The following is an 11,315-nucleotide window of genomic DNA, read 5'->3' as shown; positions in this document are numbered from 1 at the left end:
AACTCACCTAACCTCTGGCTGCAAACCACTGGAGCGTGGCATAGCACATATATGTTTTGCCTCTGTTTGTGGCTCTGTGGTGTTACTGGTCATAAAGGTTTTTCTCTGTAACCACTTTGAGTATCAATATCATGAGATTTCAGTAGCAACACTTCACCAATTTAATGTCAGGGATATAGAGTATCGCAAATATTGGTACTCTGCAGGACTATGCACTTTGGGTAAACCTTCAAGGATCATATCGCTTTGTGCAATATGTGGGATGGATGGTGTAAATATGAGCCACCAGATGAGGACACTCCACTGAACAGAAGTGTCATAGGAATCTGATATCCCCCATGAGTAAAAGGGATGTGTGTTTATATGTCAGGTCGGGTCTTACACTCCACCTCTCTGGGAACTCCCAGGCCCTCCAAGGCCTATCTCCCCTCACCACACACCACACTGATGCCCTCAGGAGTCAGTGCGTTGGTGGTTCTTGGTGTCCGGGGCTGGGCGCTCAGGTATGTACCAGCTCACTCCCGGTGACTACTTGGCGGAACCTGGTGCCTGTTGCTCGGTCAGGCCTCTTCCGGGGCAAAGGGGGCCTCCGGCCTCTGGGCCTGCGGCTCAGTTCACTCTGGCACAGCTAGCTGCCGGCAGAGCCGGCAGGCACGCCACTGCAGCCCCCTCTGGCTTCTGCTCTGTGACTACTGGGTGAGCCCTCGTCTGGGGCTCTCCTCAGCTCTTCCCAGGAGGGTGGCACGGATGCCCCTCCGGTGGTCCTCCTTGGGCTCTCGCACTCTAGGGCCTCTGGATGTCTGGAGGCTGGATCTCCTCCATGCCTGCTTCATGCCCTGGGGGACAGGGCTAAGGCTCTCTACATCCTCTAGCAGACCGTTACATGGGGAAACCTTTTGAATACAAGCGCGCTGATCCACACAGGTGTGCACACGGGTGTCCACTGTTCATAGACATAAACTACACCTTTATTGGCTGCTATTTCCAAGCACATTATGCGCTGTCGGTCCTGCTTGCTACACAACAACATTTAATATTTAGTATTTACTGCTGTTTACACTTAGCTAGATTAACGTGATGGTGTTGTGTTTAGTATGTTGCTCTGCTTTGCTTTGCTTGTTTTCTCTTCTTTTTCTCTCAATAGGTGATCCAGGAGATTTTTTTTTCTCTTCTTTCTCTTTTTAAGTGCCCTTTCTCACTGTCCCTCTTCCCTTCTGTTTTTCTTTTCCTTCATCTTTCTCTCTCCCTTTCCTATCCCTCAGTCATGTCTGTCCCGTCTGTAACAACTGAAAATAAAATAAAATAAACAATAACAACAAAGGTTGATCAAATGGACCAATACGGCAAGGCCGTGATGATCCATTTGGCAAAGTAAATCCATTGGGTATCCTTGTTGGTCTTCAGACAACAATTCTGACGGCTAAAGAACCAAATTGGACAGGCAAAAAAAAAAAGGGATGTGTCATCTGATGGAAAAAGAAAACTGTCACAGGCTGGACAGACAAATACAATGACAGTTTAAGAGTTGAGGTGAATAAAATATTACCATTAAAAAACTAATGGTAATATTGTGTAAAATATTTTTTTGCACAGTTATATTAGATATGCTAAAGTCGTTGTATAAAGAAATACTTGGCTGATTTTGAAGAGGTCAGGTTGAAACAGTTTTTCACATGTGTGGGCTTTCAGGTGTTTAAGTAGCAGTACAAGTGTAATTGTAATTCTTTACAATTAAACTGTATTAAACTGTATAATTCCATATTTAGCCATTGCTTGATATTTCTATATGGATGCTAACCACAAAGATTAACAAAATAAATTTAAAAAAATGTCATTTTATTGGACACCTGATAAAAATATTATCACTTCTAGATTTATCATCTAAATATTTCCTATTAGCTGGCAGTTATGGGTACTGGAGAAATTGTTAGAACATTTTTCCTGTAACAAAAGTAGCAATGAAACACTATGAAAACACCTCACTACACATAAAACTGTATTACTGGCAAACTTTATTAAATATATGAAATAAAAGTACTTACTCTGAAGCAAATGTAGCTCAGTATAACTCCTGCAGATGTTTAAAGTTTAAGGTCAACTGAAATATTTTATGTTCTGTTTCTTCTACAATAATGTATCATAATCTGTGTGCTGTGAGGACCTCATATTTCTTAAAAAAATCAACTTTTAATCAGCCCAGAACAGACATACAAATTGATTTCAAAAAGCAGATTCAATAAATATATAGTGATTTCTTATAGATGCTAATTGGAACATGCTAGAACCTAAACCTGTTCAATTTAATGGGAGTTCTACGGTGGCCCTGAGAGGCCAAACAAACTGCAACTTAAGAAAACAGCAGCAACAAGAAAAACGCTGCAAAAGCACACAAGACATAACAGAAATAGGAAAAACAAAATACGAAAAAAGAAAACAGAAATAGGAAAAAACAGATTTCCAAAAGCACAAGAGAAGTGTTTCTGGGGAGACAATAACCCGACGGACCGGTTGCAGGAACCAAAATATGCTAGGTACGTATGTTTTAATCTCATGATTCATATAATACTGATGACATATTTTTAGGCTAATAGTTAGGCTAACACACTTACCTCTCATCTTTTCTTTTCTCACAAAATCGATCGATCCTCCACTTCTTTTAAGTGTCTCCCAGCGCAATTCTTAGCATATTTTGGTTCCTGCAACTGGTCCGTCGGGTTATTGTCTCCCCAGAAACACCTTCCTTGTGCTTTTGGAAATCTGTTTTTTCCTATTTCCAGTTTCGTTTTTCCTATTTCCATTGTGATTTGTGTGCTTTTGCAGCGTTTTTCTTATTGCTGGTGTTTTCTTACGTTGCAGTCCGTTTGGCCTCTCAGGGCCACCGTAGAGTTCTCCTCTTCATCATCAAAGCTTGCATTACTAAAAGGCTAAACAAGTTACTAAAGGTTTCTCATATCTTACATCCCAGGCAGAGATGGTTACTAAGAGAAAAGCCACCTGTTATGATGTTAAATGAGAGTGCCTGTATTTGCAAAAGCTAGCTCTGTTTCCACACAAAGCACAGATGTTAACTGATCTCAGGGCAGTGAAAGCAGAGACAGTGACATCTTGTCTAGTATCAGTCTCCCATCAAAGACCAGACTGCTATCCACAAAGCTCATGTGGATACTACCAGTAAAAGTTGCTGGCCTCTTAGCTCGATAAACTGGGACAGGTCACACCCATGACAATGCCTATGCCATATAGATTTCAATGGCTCCAAATCAAGAGGCGTTAATTGTTCCAATAACCAGTGCAGCCACAAAAGGGATTTTATGTAAAGGACTAGATATAAACAGGCATAAGAGAAACGTGGTGACAGAAAGCTGTTTGAGATGAAAGGATAGAGATTGCTTTCACTCACTGGTATGTTTTAACTGTTGTCTATTTTTACATTTCTCTAATAGACAAGCACTGCATGCCTTGCTTGCCCTGATGGAGCACTACTGCTTTGAATGCACTTGGCTACACCCGCCCATTAAGCTTAATTTGAAAACCATGCTGAGGGCAGAAAATTGTAATTCCACTCTTGCCATCTTCCACTTGCATCTCATTCTGCACTTGATTTAGCCAACCCTGCTGTGATTTCTTCTCTTCCTCTTCATTTATATGCCTGTGTGTGATGTCTATGCCATGATGTTCATCTATTAATGATTCCCTTTAATCAGACACACAACTTTTGATTTGCAAACAGTCTCCACCCCATGTTAACAGGCCTCCCTGAATCAATTTTTGCCCGCTCTTTGAAAAGTGGGTAAATTGACTGTGATGTTGTAAATGCATTGTGAAGTGGTTCATTTAACTGTACTGTACATAGGATTCATCAGCAGAAGTGATTGTGATTGGAGCAGAGAGCACCCAGTGGCCACGTCAACAGCTTATGTGTTGTCTAAATGACTAAGGTCTAATGAGACACGATCATGGCACACTACAGCAAATGATTAAAGAGCTGGCCATCTTTGCAACCCCTTTCCTGATGTCCCTCTTCAGAAATCCATTATGGTCCAGGCTATCATGGGAAAATTGCTTACGTGCTTCTGTTAGGAATGTGTCATTTTAGATTTTTCTGTTGAGGAAACGCTGGTTGCACAGGCCAGATGCCCCTTCAATGAGCAGCCAAACTTAGTCCAGAGAGACCGCTGGCTGTGAGTCATCTCCAGCCTTTGGAGTTAATAAAAAACCTCCCCAAAGCTTGCTAAAGCTCTGTGAGGTGTGACAAAGTATGGCTGATGTCTGGCTCAGATGGTAAACCTCAGATTGTGTGTGTGTGTGTGGGGGGGGGGGGGTGATAGAGCTGCTTCCCAGCTTACCCAATCAAGAGCTTCCATCCTTGACTTTCCAAAATCTGACTCACACCTGAAGCTTCTTACTTTCCAATGTATGTGAGTTTGTGTGCGCAAAGACCAAGGATACTACTACTACTACTAATAATAATAATAATACAAATGCACTATATGACAACCAGCCCATTTACCATGGATGGGATGAAAAGATGAAAATAACAGTTTTGCAAACAATCATAATCTTACCTCAGTTTAATATTTTCACACATTCATATTTTCTCATCATGTCATGAAGAGTAAACGGACAGGTTGTTATGGTGCACCCATTCGTACAAGCACTTTTTTCTATGTAAGTGCTGTCTATCTAGCATTCACACACATTCATACTCTGATGGATGCATCAGAGAGCAACTTGGGGTCAGTATCTTGCCCAAGGATATTTGGTACTGGAGCAGACAGTGATTGAACCACCAAACTGATTAGTAGATGACCTGTTCTACCTCCTGAACTACAGCCAGTGTAAAAGACAGTAATTCTCCTGACATCAATCAAAATCTATTTACATGTAAAAAAAAAAAAAAAAAAGGGGGGGGGGGGGCGTTAATTGTCTCCAAAACATAAGCTAGGGTTGGGAGATTGGGCTAGGGGTTGTAGTCTTCACCAGCGATCACCAGGTGATTCTCATCCTGCTTTGGGCTGAGATTTGGTTTTGTTTTAGCCACATGCAAATCTTCAGAAACAAAAAGATGTTGCATTTTAAATGTAACTCCATATATTTTTCCTCAAAAGCCTTTCCAAAAATCAGTAGAAAGAGTTCAATGTGGGTCTCAAATTAAAGCAACAGACAACTGCTCTTGATTTCTCTCAAATGAATCACGGCCACAGTCACCAATTTTACTTAACAGGTGACAAGGTTGTTCGTTCCTCGTAGTCTCGAGCGAAATGGCTAGCTTAGTAGCACATGTGCAGTAGTGTAGGACCGAGTCCTCCCCAGTGCGCTTCATTTACCTGGCCAACACTTCCCTTTGATGGGAATTCAGCACAGAAACCTTAACTCTAACCCTACATGGGTTATCAAAGACCCAGTTGACCCAGTACAGTCTGAAATCTCTTGGCAATTTCTCATTTCTAAGTAGGGATGGGTATCGTTTAGGTTTTATCCGATACCAGTACCAAACCGGTACTTTTGAAACGGTGCCGGTGCTTAAACGGTGCTGAACCGGTGCTTAAAGAATGGAAAACACAAAATTGGTCCAAAAACCTCTCATGTTCAGCTGTTTTTTTGTAAAAAGATAACAATGTTAGACTTTTCTGCAGCTATAGGAGATTTATGGCATCACTCTTGGCTGGAAGCAGTGCTTAAACAATGGAAAAAACACAAAATTGGTCCAAAAACCTCTCATGTTTAGCTGTTTTCTTGTAAAACGGTAACAATGTTAGACTTTTCTGCAGCTATAGGGCATATATGGTATCACTGTTGGCTGGAAGCAGTGCTTAAACAATGGAAAAAACACAAACTTTGTCCAAAAACCTCTCATGTTTAGCTGTTTCCCACTTTTTCTTTGGTCATTTTAGCCTTTTTGGCCAGGGTGAAGGGAGTACCTCCCATCCCTATTTCTAAGTAAGCTAGTTTTCCAGGCTTCATGAAGGATATTCCAAAGCTTATCCCTGGATTTTGGCTGCATTTTGTTCCATTACCTGTCATGATGATCAGTAATATTAAGATCCCGGCTCTGAGAAAACCAGTCTATGACTCACAGTGTTTCATTGTTTTCTATCTGGGTATTATTGCAGTGTATTAGCAGTGTGTTTATTGCCATTGTGTGGTGGTTCAAAATCTGATAGTATGTTTCTGCATAGGGCTGTAGCCCCAAACCATGACAGAGCCTCCACCATGTTTTACAGATGCTGTATACACACACTGTTGGGCCTCTCTTCCGTCCTCAAGAGTTTGTAGCAGCAGCCTTCTATTGGGAGCAGTTGCTACTTCTACACACACAGAAGTTCCAGTTGTGGTATACCTTTTAACTTCTATTTGTTGCTTTTAAATGAAGTGTGTCATGTTGTAAATATTGATCAGCAGGAACTAGCAGAATGCTATCACTTGGGCAAAATCAGTTTACCGGTATTAAAACTATGGTAAGTTTTTTTTTTCATTTCCACTTGGACACATTAATGATATTGTATTTTTGAAAACTAAAATAAAATCCACAATTTTTGTGTCATTCAATTCTGTTCAATCTCACACCGTCTTTTGCACCACAGACTGAAATTAAAGCCATTTTTTTAAACTCAGAGTGCAAGTAGAGTATATGTCCCAGAGCTAATTCTATTATTTGAGATAATAAAAATGTTTATCATAAAAACTAGGTTTTGTTAACTTTATCAATTTACGGTCAAATCTTGTGTTTTCATTACAGCTGCCATATTATTATGAGATAGTCACCTCTTCTTGTATGATCTGAAATTTACTGTATTAGTGTTGTTCCTACATCATCATAATAGTTAGCTAATGCCTTTAAAAACTAACACCAGCAAACCAACATGAATTACTTAAACCCACATAGCAAACAGGTCTGACCCAGATCCGGCATCAGCTGGCACTTCTGACTGACTGGTGTCATGGCAGGGTGTCTGTCAACCAGATGTGGGCCAGGTCTGGCAATGATGACACTATTTATGTTCCTTTTCCTGTTTTATTTAGAAGACCCAAATGGCATGTTGCAATACTATACTGCTATGGTAGCCAATGTTTTAAATGCAGGTTTGAAAGGTTTGTGAGTCTACACTTTATCCAAAACCTAGTGAGGGTTTACTCATGTTTACCACTGGGTGGCTGTAACTCAGGAGGTAGAGCAGGTCACCTACTGATCGGAAGGTTAGTGGGTAGTAGTAAGCACTCAGTTTAGAGAAAGTGTGTGATTGGGTGAATGTGGCGTGTTGTATAGAGAACTTTGAGTAATCCGGGAGCGTAGAAAAGCGCTATATAAGAATCAGTCCATTCACTGTCTTAACAGAGTTTCCTCATGTCACTTTTGCGCTATTATGTTCCAGCACATGTTGTTATTACATGGCTTGATTAAGGTACACATTAGGCTGACATCTGGGGCCAGAGCTAAAACTTATCTGAGCCAGCACAGGACCAGCAGTTTGTCTGCAACTGGCCTTTTGCTGGCCCATGTGTTGGCCACCTCTGGCAAACCAGATCTGGGCCACCAAAGGGCCGTCATTCTTTGTGGTATGTGGGCCATGTGTAAGCACATTGTGTGGGCCAGATCCGGGCCATACCAATTTTCCTATGTGGGAATTGGATAACAGCAAAGCTAACTTGAGGCCATATTCATTATACTGTATAAATTAATAAAGGACAATTGAAACGCTTATCCCCCCACCCCACAGAACAGTGGTATTTATAAAGAAATACATTTTTGTATTTTTCACCCCACATTGCAAAGCCATAACATCACAACATCGTGATTGGTCAGTTGCAATGATGATTTTGGACCAACATTATTCTGAAAATGCAGAAACAACACTTACACAATCACTCCTCTCCCTATGCATTTTTTTTCCTGAGAGATGAGGCCACCCCAATGTACAAACGGCTGAACGCTCCTGACCCCTGTGCAGTCCTCATCGCAAGTCACTTGGAATAAAAATGTTGTGCATGAAATATTATTAAGCACACAGCGTGGTGCGGCATCAGCCGGTGATGAGATCCACACATCCAGCTATTTTACTGCCAAAGACAAAGAGAGCGAGAGACGGGAAGAGGGAGAGAGGAGAGGGAGAGAGAGAGAGAGGGGAGGGTTGTGCGCAGCGTTGGTGCCAATGGGCGCAGGGCTATCTAATTAAACCCCTACCACGTAATCCCAGCTACACCATCCCCCCGTTTAAATCCACTCCGCCGGCGCATACCACTTAAACACATTGCCCTCCCCTGCCGTCCTGTCCAGCCCAGGCTCCTGGAGGAGAGAAAGCTGCCACCACAGCAGCAGCACCATCACTGATGCCTGTCGCCTGCACGGTATCATGGTTTGAAGGGTTCGGCTGCTGTAGCCAGGGGCCACTAAGTCAGTCACTCAGCCTGCGCGTGTGTGGATGTGTGTGAGCGTGCACTGAGAAGCGGCAGTAAGAGCACGCGACCGGTCCAGCGACGCTGTTCAGCCAGGAGCTCCGGAGAAAGTCGCACAAGAGCAAGCCGAGCATCTCTCCCTGTCCTGCAGCAGGGATACCCTCCTCACCGGCACCGACACTGCCTCGCCTATTCGGGTAAGAGGAGCGGGTCGACGTTATTGCTTCAGTTTAGCTTGCTTTTATGCCTAATGTATTCTAGGGCTAATATTCAGTTTCTGGAAAGCGGCGCAGACGCTTTTGTTTACTCGCGGAAACTGTTCGTCTTCCGGCTGCGCGGTGCTGATAAACCGCGTGAACAGACCAGTCGAGCTGAAGATATTCCCGCCTGTAGTATGTGTGTGTTTTTGACTGTTTGTGTCGTTCTCCGGACATTTCTTTAAAATAAAAGGAGGAGAAAAAACAAGGCTGTTTTTGTACAGCCAATAGGAAGAAAGCAGTGTAGGTCTGCCATTTTTATGAATGATCTTCACGCGGGGCAAAAGGATGGAAGCGTGGCGCTTCTCTGGAACTTCCTTCCCTGCTCTGAGGTCTCAGGTTTGGGCTGCACTGAAGCCTCCGGAAGAAGAGGCAACATCTTTGCCTGCTGGCTTATTTCTAGCCTGATAGTAAATGCGTTACTAGTTAACTACTGAGTGCAAACCATTTCCGTACAGACGAGCCTACGTTAATCACGCTCTTTAATTGCATGATGCATTTTTGCCTAATGTGGAGTTTATAGAAATTTCAAACTAACACCTTTGTTTCTTTTGTACCAGCTGTGTATACCTGCTTATCAAATAAGATAGTACCAACAAAGACTAGCCCATTTCAGGTTGTGATGTCTTTTTTTCTCTGTGAGTGAGGTTAGTTCACTGTTCACGGTTGTTAACACTTTTCCTGGGCATCCACTGTGATTATTACATATCAATACTGGACTGAGAACTGGGTGGGGTGTGCACAAGAGGGAACCAAGAAACAATAAGTGGGAAACACAAACTTTATCAAATATAAACATAAACTACTAGAAAATTGACAAGTTGGCAAGTTGTCATTGTGAAGAGACCTGCCTGCATAAATATGTATTATGAAGCATGTATGCCCTGTAACGATATGCCAGGGACATTAAAGCACAACATCCAACTCAGGGGCTAACAAAAAGCAGTAAATATGTTGGTAGAATTAAAGAAGAAAGTCATTTTGATTTAAGCACACTTTTGCAATGTGAAGGAGTGAATCAAACCAGTGTGAGGCACATGTTGAGGGAAAATTGTAATGGTTTGCATCTCAAATTAGCAATAAAGAACACATCATTGTTAGAGATGGGCATGTCAAGTAAAATATATATTCAATATTCACTGGGAACTGTTCTTTCACTCACGCTCTAAGCCAGTGGTCCCCAACCTTTTTTGTTCCATGCACTGGTTTATGTCCAACAATATTTTCACAGACCGGCCTTTAAGGTGTCTGTATAAATACAACAAAATAAAACCAGTACCAGTACCAAAAAAAGAAGATTTATTCATAACACACGGGAAGAGACCCAGGGAAACTTGAGTTAATGATAAAAATGATAAAAAAAAAAATAACGCTAAAAACTGATAAAAACCCTGAAAACCATGACTTTCACACGTGAGCCTCAACTCTCATGGCCCGGTACCAAACAACTCACGGACCAGTACTGGTCTGTGGCCCGGGGGTTGGGGACCGCTGCTCTAAACAACTCAGGAATGACTGTTCTGGCTGATGTGTAATGTGCTAGCTTAATGGTGCAACATAACGATAAACTGGACTTCCTCTAAGTTCTGAACGCGTTCCAAAAAATATGTTTTGCTGGCTGTCGTTGTCTCTGATTGTGTTTGTTATTACCTGTTTGTACAGCAGCACCAACTATGACTGTGACAGACACTTTGCCAGTGGAATAGCTGGTAGTTAGTGGGTCATTTTTATAATTTTTGTTGTTTTGTTTAGCTTTAATGGTAAATGGTCTGTATTTGTATAGCTTTACTAAGGACCCCAAAGCGCTTTACACATTCAGTCATCCACCCATTCACACACACATTCACACACTGGTGATGGCAAGCTACATGTAGCCACAGCTGCCCTGGGGCGCACTGACAGAGGCGAGGCTGCCGAACACTGGCGCCACCGGGCCCTCTGACCACCACCAATAGGCAACGGGTGAAGGACACAACGACCAAGACTGTCCAAGCCGGGGCTCGAACCGGCAACCTTCCGATTACAAGGTGAACTCCCAACTCTTGAGCCACAATCGCCCTAAAGTGCATATTACATTACCACACTTGTTTGGCATTAGTAGTACACTGCATTCAACCACCCAGCAGTAAAATCAAGGAAGATATGTAGACAAGACAAAGGACAGTCATCTTAATGACTGTTTGAGTATTAGAAAATCGTGACTAACCCCAAATGTTACATTAGTTAACATTAAATTATATTATTTACAGTGATGCATTAAAGGAAGAAAGTGGAACCTTTTTTTCCAACATAATTTGGACTTATGGTACTTTTAACATAACATATCATTTTTGAAAGGGCACCCCCCCCCCAAGGATGGGGCTGTGACACCCCAGACTCCCTGCTTTAGGTGCACCCCTGTTTAGGACCTCTGCTCTGCTTTTTCCTGGAGATAGCACACCAGCTTCGCTGATAACACGACACATTGTCTCTGTCTTTTCTTTCCTAAATGCCACACAGCTATTGCTTGCCTTCTGTATAATCCTTTCAGATTTACCATCAGGCTTGGCACAGGGCGCAGACAAGCGAAATTTGTGCAGGCAGTCAGGAATACTCAAAGGAGCCGCATGATTGGCAGCTCATGGTGGGGCGGGTGGGGGTGAAAGCCTTTGTGGTCATTCTCTA

General features: G+C 42.4%; 1 protein-coding gene across 1 annotated transcript in view; it reads left to right on the top strand.

Moving 5' to 3' along the window:
* The first annotated feature begins 8,192 nt into the window (after positions 1-8,192).
* LOC146362484 (hippocalcin-like protein 1) overlaps positions 8,193-11,315 on the top strand; it is a 51,718-nt gene continuing 48,595 nt past the window's right edge. Inside the window, exon 1 of the mRNA XM_084918443.1 lies at positions 8,193-8,591. The gene's annotated coding sequence lies outside the window, so the exon portion shown is untranslated. The remainder of the gene's footprint in view (positions 8,592-11,315) is intronic.

This window comes from Perissodus microlepis, chromosome 22 (genome assembly GCF_051167445.1).
Source record: "Perissodus microlepis isolate ML-2025 ecotype Zambia chromosome 22, ASM5116744v1, whole genome shotgun sequence".
Classification (NCBI taxonomy): domain Eukaryota; kingdom Metazoa; phylum Chordata; class Actinopteri; order Cichliformes; family Cichlidae; genus Perissodus; species Perissodus microlepis.
Note: the sequence above shows the minus strand (reverse complement) of the source record. Positions and strands in the feature narration are given on the sequence as shown.